Source organism: Melozone crissalis, unplaced genomic scaffold, assembly GCF_028551555.1.
Source record: "Melozone crissalis strain CALT ecotype California unplaced genomic scaffold, PUWL_Pcris_2 ptg000039l_1, whole genome shotgun sequence".
Classification (NCBI taxonomy): Eukaryota; Metazoa; Chordata; class Aves; order Passeriformes; family Passerellidae; genus Melozone; species Melozone crissalis.
In genome coordinates, this window is record NW_026535817.1 from 3,065,621 (window position 1) to 3,074,364 (window position 8,744).

Genomic DNA, 8,744 nt, shown 5'->3' on the forward strand with positions numbered 1-8,744 from the left:
CAGTAGTGGATCCTATAGCATTATCCTAGCTAATCCCCCCAAAATCCCTTTCCTCTTGTACATGCTGCATGGTGGTATTTCAGGCTTATCCTGTACCATTAAGGTGATTAAGGCACCTGCTTTTGAAAAGTAGTGTTCAGATGCTGCAGTAACCCAAGAGGAAAGAGTCAGTGAAACTGAGGAGAGAAACCAAACCATTCCTTATCACAGCATTTAAAATATAGCAGTTGAGTTCTTAAAATATTTAAGATTTTAGATAGCTGTTGCACCTCAGCTATAAAATACTGCTCCTTGACTAAAGTGTGATAACCATGTGAGAACTCTGTTAAATTAATGTAGGGCTGGCAAGTTTTGTACAAGGGTATTTTTATCTTCTATAAGATATGTTAGCAGTGCTTGCTGTTGGTTATTATCTTCTGTCTTAGGGTAATTCTTTTAGACATGCACTTATGATTTAGCTGAGGGGAGGTTTTACTGAAGTGCATTTTTATTTCAGTAAATTAATGCTTGCTCAGCTTAATTCTTTCTCTCCTTCATTGTATGTGTGCCATGTACTTAAGAGGCTAATAGTTTAATAACTCATATTTTACAGATATTTTGATGATGTTTCTAAGTTGTTACCATTTGAAATACCTTAGTGATACCTAATATTAATGCTATTTGAATGAAAATATACAGGTAAGGGTAAGTCCATGACAGAGCGGTCATTGCAGCTCTTTTCTGAACGTTCTGAACCTCACTCTCACTAAACCTTACGCTCCTAACTATCCTAGCTGTCCTCTCAGCAGCCCTGGGAGGATGAATGGGTCTCAACCAAACACAAATCTGAAAAATTCCAGCCTTTTCTTCCATCTCCCACCTAGGCTGAATAGCAACCATTATCATCTACAACCCTAAACTCACCCTCCTCAACTTCTACCTGTACGCTGTAATAACTGCAACCATTTTCTTCACCCTAAACACAATTAAAGTCTTAAAGCTATCTACCCTAATAACTGCATGAACCAAAATTCCATCTTTAAACCTTAAACACAATGCTGCTCCTAACCCTGCTCTCCCTTGCAGGACTCCCTCCTCTGACAGGATTCCTGCCCAAATGGCTTATCATTCAACAACTAAATTAAGCAAGACATAGCCCCAGCAGCCGCACTTATCTCCCTCCTCTCCCTGCTAAGCCTATTCTTCAACCTTCGTCTCACATACTGCACAATAATTACACTCCCCCCACAAACCACATAAAACAATGACGTACTAGCAAATTAATCAGCATTACAATTGCTATCTGAACCACCATGTCCATCATCCTTCTCCCTATCTCCCCTATAATCCTTACCATTGTCTAAGAAATTTAGGATTACCTAAACCAAACTTCTTCAAAGTCTTAAACAAGAGTTGAACCCTTTTAGTTTCTGCTAAAGTCCTCAGGCCATTACCCTGCACCCCTAAATGCAACTCAGGTGCTTTAATTAAGCTAGGACCTTCCAATTTACTAGACAGATGGGCTTTGATCCCATGATACTATAGCTAACAGCTATATGCCCTAACCAACAGGCCTCTGCCCAAGGCTCTGGTACATAACCGATGCACATCAATGAGCTTGCAACTCACTGTGAACTTCACTACAGAGCTGATAAGAAGAGGACTTGAATCTCTGTAGAAAGGACTACAGCCTCTTACACACTCAGCCATCTTACCTGTGACAGTCATTGACTGATGATTATTCCCAACTTATCACAAAGCTATTGGGAGCCTATACCTAAAAGGTGAGGTTATGTAGAGTAGCGTGACTGGGAGGAGTTTTATGATGGTGGGTGGGAGGAGGCCAGTGGTGAGAGGAGAGCCTTGGAGTAGTTCTGGGATGTAGAAGTTGAATGGTACTAGTCCTAGTTTTATTGCGATTGCTGAAGTAGGGATCAGGCAGGACGTTGGGTAGGTAAGTTGGGTGATGAACGTTTTCCCCAGGATCTGGATAAATATATTTTCTCCATGCTGACTGTGATTAGTGCCCTCATTGGTAGAAATTCCATCTGTAGCTCAAAATTCTGCACTAGCCAGCATCTCTGTGTGGAAATGCTGTGCTAATGTTGGCTGTCATGTCTCTACCTTTTGCACCTCTTCCAATATTCTTACCCTTTCTGATTATCTTCTGCTGTCTCCACAGCCTGTTTGGATTTTTCCTGGGCTACCTTTTACCCTGCTACTGCCTCTCAGATCTGCCTGTGCTTTGCTCACATATCACTTTATTTTCTCAGTATTAGCATCATTTGGAAACTCCAATGCTATCTACAGTTACAGTCTTACAATGGCCAATCTATCAGGATGAGGGATAAAGATTGCTTTAGAAAAGCTGTGACCTTTATAATGATAAATATGTAGTCCTACCAAATAAATTTAAAGCATCACAATAAATATAAAGCATTGTCCTAGTAGAACAATGCATGCTGTATGAAGAGTACTCTTATTCCTTGTCTGCCATTTCTATGTGTGAGGGACCTTTATTTAAGAATTAAATGGAAATAAACAGAAGCGTGAAGGCTGAATGAGACAGATTAATGCAATTTAAGATATGCAATTAAAACACCACAGACAGGAAATTTATTTCTATTAAAATAATTTTAGAAAGCATTTTTCTATACTAAAGAGATAATTTGTATTTTTATGGCTTGATTAATACACTGTGATGAAATTCTAAAGCTGCAGAGCATTAATTGCCAGAGAACTAAGAGTGAAGCCTAATATTTTAATTCTAATGGGTTCAGAGCATTTTAATGGTCTTCACTTCTGCATATTTCTGTGTGTTTTAAGCCACAGAAAATTTGTTTGATATTAAGAAAGATAAATTGTTATAAATTTCATCAGGTTCCATGAATAGGGCACTGGACTGTGACTTAGAATGTCTGGAGTCCAATTTTTGCCCAATTTTACTATTCTCTAATATGATCTACACCAATTTCACACTCATTATATTAATTTTATTTTGAGTCTTTTCTGTAATTTCAGTGGGCTCTACAGTCGTTGTCCTGTCAACCAGTCTATAACATTTCAGCCACCTTAGGGTCTAGATCTTGGCATTATTTTAGAAATATGAGGGAAAAAAAAAGTAAAAATATGAATTTGTATATAAATATGATACTGATATCACTATGTACTCCTGATAATTCTCTTTTCTTTAGCCCCAAATTTTATGTCCTTAAAATTTACCCAATGCTGTTAAATATTTTGCAGACATCACGAGTAAGACGGAAATATCCTGCAGATGCAATTTTGGTTTTTGACAGTGCAATTTAAACTTTCTCTAAGATTCATGAAAAAAAAAAAAAAGAATCACTGAACCATAAACATTATATTTCCTGGAAGTTGGATATGTACCACAACATACTGTTCATGACTAAAAATGGCAATTTTATGCTGTGGAAAACCAGTCACCCCAACATTCCTACTGCTTTGTACTTTGAAGGTAACCCAATGATCAGATTGCAATTAATGTCATTTCTGGGATCTATGCACTAAAGATAGAGGTGCTTCATAGTAAAGGAAACAGAATTCAAGTGTGTGATGAAGGAATTGTGGGGTGAAATCTAATCAGGAACATTTTAATAGAGGATAGACCAGATTGTAACATTTTTTAATCCTGATTTTAAAAACTAAGTAACCAAGCTGATTATATCTTCTTTTGTGCTCAAAGAAACATCACTTTGTGATCCCTTGCTTTTAAAATGAAGTATTAAAAACGTTTCTAGTGCACTTAAAATACAGGAAACTTTAAGAGCAGGAATTGGTTTATTTTTCTGTAGTATATATGCAATGCGAAGTTATCAGCTTCCAGGCGGAATGATTGGAATTCATTCTCCTTTTGTGTGGTTTCAACCCAAATTTGTCAAGTGGAACCTTTGTGGTATTATGGAATAGTGTAATGGTGTTTTCTTTTTACTTCATAAGTTTTATCTTCCTGCCTCAACCATCCCACTTGCAGCAAAAATTACCGGGGGAAAAGATATGGGTTTTTTTAATGTTATTTTTCCTCTTAGTAAAAGTGGGATATGTTAAGGTTTGGGGGTGGTTTGGCAGGTTTTTTGGTTTTTTTTTTTTTGGAAAAGAAAAGTAGCATTTTAAACAGGCTACATTTCCCTGAGATGCTTTTATTAGTAGTAGTTTACTCTAAATTTGTAAACAGGAAGCTGCAGCAGCACCTCTTTGTCTTTTTCTTTTAATAAATCAGGCTTTCCAAACTCTGTTTTTACTGCTTAAAAGTGTGGAAGTGTTTAATGTTCACTTAAAACTTGCTTCAGGCAGTGTCTGAGATTATCTGCTCATGTAAAGAACAACAGAGTATTTCAAACAAGCAGTGTTGCTGTAGTGCTCAATACAGAAATGTTTCAGCTACAAGTATCTCTATCTATATATCTTCAGTTTCCCCTGCAGCGTCCATTAGATAAGCAATGTTTGGGATGAATTTAGATGGAATAATAATAATAATAAAGTGTTGTTTATATTTTTAATCAAACCCAGTTATATTTGATCCTTAAAGGTTTAATTAACTATTGAAATTAAAAACAAATTGTGGTAAGATTTTCCCACTTGATGGGATAAGAGCCACTTGATGACATAAGTCTGTTCTTTGGCATTATTTGGAAATATTTTATCACTGAATTACTCTGAAATATTTTCCCTTCTCTTACATCTCAAAATTTTTCCAGAAAAAGAGCATTCAGGTTAATGAGAAATATTCCATTTGGTTACCAGTCTCTTCTTAGCACAGATGTGCTCAAATTATGAAAATGGTTTACTAAGAGGGTTTATCTGGAACTGCTATCAGTTTGATGAAGGCTGAACAGAATACAGCTGCAGGCATAAACACTCAATTACCTGAGCAGCCTTTTCCAACATTATTTTCAATTTGAGCTAGAAACCCTGTCCCTGTTAACTCATAACCCATCACCCAGTCTCTTTAGTTATACAGACCTGAGGGTAGAAACCAAATCTCTGCTGAAAGGGTAAAGAAAATACAAAAATATTCTTTTTGACTAGTATGTAGTCCAGGAAAATTTTCTCATTCTGCTGGGACTTCATTGCTATGAACTTTTTGACCAAATTTATCAGGCTGATGGAGATTTGGTAAAGCTTTAGAGAGTACCATTAAATTCCACATCTGTTGAAATTAAAATTACTTTCTTTTCTTGCACAGAAAGTGAATGCAAAGTTGATAATAAAAGTGCCTTCTATTAAAGAAGATTGCTTATGTCAAAAATGTGCACTTTAATCTGTCTGCCTTTGAGCTCATTACGTTTTATCAAACTTGAATATGTTGGAAGCTGAGGAAAAAATGAATTTTAAAATGAAGCCTAACACTGAGATAATGTACAAAAAAAGGCAGCCAAAATGAATCTGTAAAAAAGTTGTGTATTCCAGAACCAAATAAAAAATGGCTTAAGGTTAGAAAATGGTTTTAAGGAGAATGATTAAATGTTTAAGATAGTGAGATTTGAAATTAACTTCAGTGATTTCACATGATTGAAATCTGCTACCTCTGTTGTGCTTCCTCATAGGTTGGGGGACAGAATTGGAAGCAAAGGAAAGAATAAATCCAATCAGGAATAACTTCTCGATGTGGCTGGGTTCACTTGCTGTTCTGGCTCATATCATGTACAAAGCCCCATCCAACCTGGCCTTGAACATTTCCAGGGATCAGAAAGCTGAAACTTCTCTTGGCACCCTGTTCCAGTGCCTCACCAACCTCACAGGAAATAATATATTCATAATATCTAATGTAAACCTACTCTCTTTGAACCCATTCCTTCTTGTCCTGTCACTACCTGTCCCTATAAAAAGCTCCTCTCTGTCTTCCTTGGCCCCTGTTTCTCAGATAAAGGAAATAAGTAATGGATATTTTCCTTGCTCTTCTAACAAATTTTGTGTGGTTTTTTTTTCCTCAAAAAAACCCCTCTGTGACTATTGCTGCTACATCCCACTTCCCCAAAAAAAGGTTTTGAAGAAAAATTATATTTGAAGAAAAATTATATTGTTTAAACTTGTTTTACCTAGGAACTAAACAATGACAGGAACAGATATAAGCAACCTGACTTCTTTGCCCATTATGCCATGAAGAACATAAAGTTTCATCTATTAAAATTGAAATAATATATGATTGTTGTCCCCATCTCTCTCCAAGGCAGAAATTATTGATATCTGTGTATATACACATAGTATACATTCTAAAAGAAAGCAAAAAACCCTTATCCAGTATCTTCTTAAAAAATAAAAGAGGTAGGAAAAATAATTGAGTAAAACAAGGATAAGTTCAGACTTATTTTGAGATTTATTCTCCTTCATCAGTTGTAAAATACTTTTGCATAGGTTGAGCATACACGCACAAAATAACAAGTAGGTTTTTTTATTAAACTTTTGATTTCTCAAGCAAAGACAATGTGAATGGGAGACTTAAAGCCATATTTCATTTGCTGGCAGAATTCACTCATGTTTTAGAACACTATCACTTGTGTTAAAAATCAATGTTTTACATCTTCAGTATTGCAGAAGGTGGGAAATTTCTCTTAATTTCAGAGCATCATTTGCTGAGTTTAGGTTTGTGCTGGATGCCACTGTCCTTGGAAACTGGTTTTCATGTTGCACTCATGTTCACCTTATGGGTATCTTGTTTTTTATCCCAGATGGTTTAACAACATTTCTTTAAATGGGCAATCATCTAAGTGTGCTACAGGAGAATTTGTGAAACAGACTTTTAAAATTTCATTTTAGAAACCTCATAAATCTGTGTTAAAGAGATGTAAAGTCCCACAATTGTGTCATTTATTCACAGTGGAATATATATTTTAATTCACCTGTGAGAGCTGAAATGTAGCCATGACATGCAGTGGAAAATGTCTGTGGATTGGCAGAGTGGGATTGAGGAGATCCATGAGATAATAAGACCCTGAAGGGGCTTTTGACAGAGAGAGAGAGGCATGTGACAATTAATAAGCATACACTTCACGTTCCAAAAAGGCTTGGATATCATCTGTAACGTGCTTCATATTTCTCTGAGAAGCCACTTGATTCTATGCTTTGTTTATTTATTGTTATGGTAATTAATATTTATACACAGCATGGGTAAAAAAAGCAATTTTTTTTGATTCTTCTGATATGGGATTGATTTCCCCCTAAAATGGAATTGAAGCAATAAAGGGAAAATCTTATATTTCTGGCAGGTCTGCTAAGTCCTCAGAATGCTATAGATGTGTATGACCTGGATAAAAATAGTAAGTGTATATATAGTTTTTATCACTTAAGTCCTTTGAGCATCTCCCAGAGATAAGAAATATTTGTCACATTTTTGAAGGGGGTTTTCATTGACAAAGGCTTCAATCATGCAGAAAGCTGTTTTCAGATTTCCATAAAACAAAGAGGACACCATTTACATGATAAATTGCTCCCAGACAACAATCTTAGCTGACTACCCAAGTGCTACCCTGTGATTCTGTTATCACTGATTTGTCCTTCAGTTTTCAGCAGAATGAAAATGAAGGACTTGCAACTAATTGTGCCATGAAAACAGAGCTAATTTGTTCATACTAGAAAAGGGGGAAAAAAAGCAGCAAAAAAAACCAAAAAAAAAAAACCAAAAAACCAAACCAAACCACAAAAAGAAGATTCTAAGCCATTAGGGTAGAGTGTAAATCATATAATATGCAACAACAAAGCATTATTAATGGCTGTACTGCTATACAAAGAGTATGAGAGTGATATTTTGTAGTAAAATTACTTCTTGAAAGGTCTAATGCATTTTTTAAAAGCATGAAGCCATGTATTTCTAAATGTCACTGAAAATTACGTGTCTTCCAAGAAAAGCTATGAATCTCTGTTATTCTTTATCAGTGCTGATTAAGAGGAGGAAATAAATTTTATATATATAAAAATATATCCTGGACTCCTGTTATTACCAGATTTTATTGCCATGAAGTCATCTAGTTTCTGACTTTTTTTGTTCTCAGTTATTTTTAGTTTCTGATTTATTTTTTAGTTTTAATCTATCAAAATGCAAAGAAGAAGGGAATGAATACTTTAATAATTGTCACACTGAACTACTAATCTGCTCTGAGTATTCTGTTTTATCTATTCCCACCCAGACTGACAGTTCAGAATATAACATTTCTTACCAAAGGACAAAACCTGACCTCAACAGAGAGTTCAGGAATTCTCTTCTTTAAGATGCCCTTTTTTTTTTTTTTCTTTTTTATTTTTTTTTCCCCAAAACCCTTTTGGAATAAGATTAAAGGAGGTGTGACACCAATGTAGATACTTTTAGCTATTTTGGTCTCTGAGAAATATATTCCCTGTAAGCAAATATCATCACTAATGTTATCTGTGCCTTTTGTTGTGTGATTATCTGCTCTTGTACTTTCATCTTCCACATTTTTATTTTTCAGACCACTTCTTGTTGTGATTTTTATGTTAAAAAAACCCAAACCATTTCCTGCATTCTTAACTACCGCAGTTTTTGTCTTTTGCACTTTCTGTTATTGTAACATTAGGACAATAGGTTTGAAGATGAGGAAATGCTGCTTTTAACTTTGAGGTGATCAGTGTAATTAAGGTCTGTATAGTCTTGGTTTAAAATTAGATTTGGATTTGGCTGCTGACTAAAATATTTTGAAACAGATTGATGTTGTATTCCTGTCTGAAAAAAAAATAAAAAAGGTAGAAAAGGAATATAATGAAAGTGGGAGAACTAAAATAACAAAAAATAA

The 8,744-nt window shown here is 35.2% G+C and overlaps 1 pseudogene; it reads left to right on the forward strand.

Annotated features, from left to right (window-relative positions):
* The first annotated feature begins 739 nt into the window (after positions 1 to 739).
* LOC128941879 (NADH-ubiquinone oxidoreductase chain 2-like) lies at positions 740 to 1,343 on the forward strand (annotated as a pseudogene).
* The last annotated feature ends 7,401 nt before the right edge of the window (positions 1,344 to 8,744 follow it).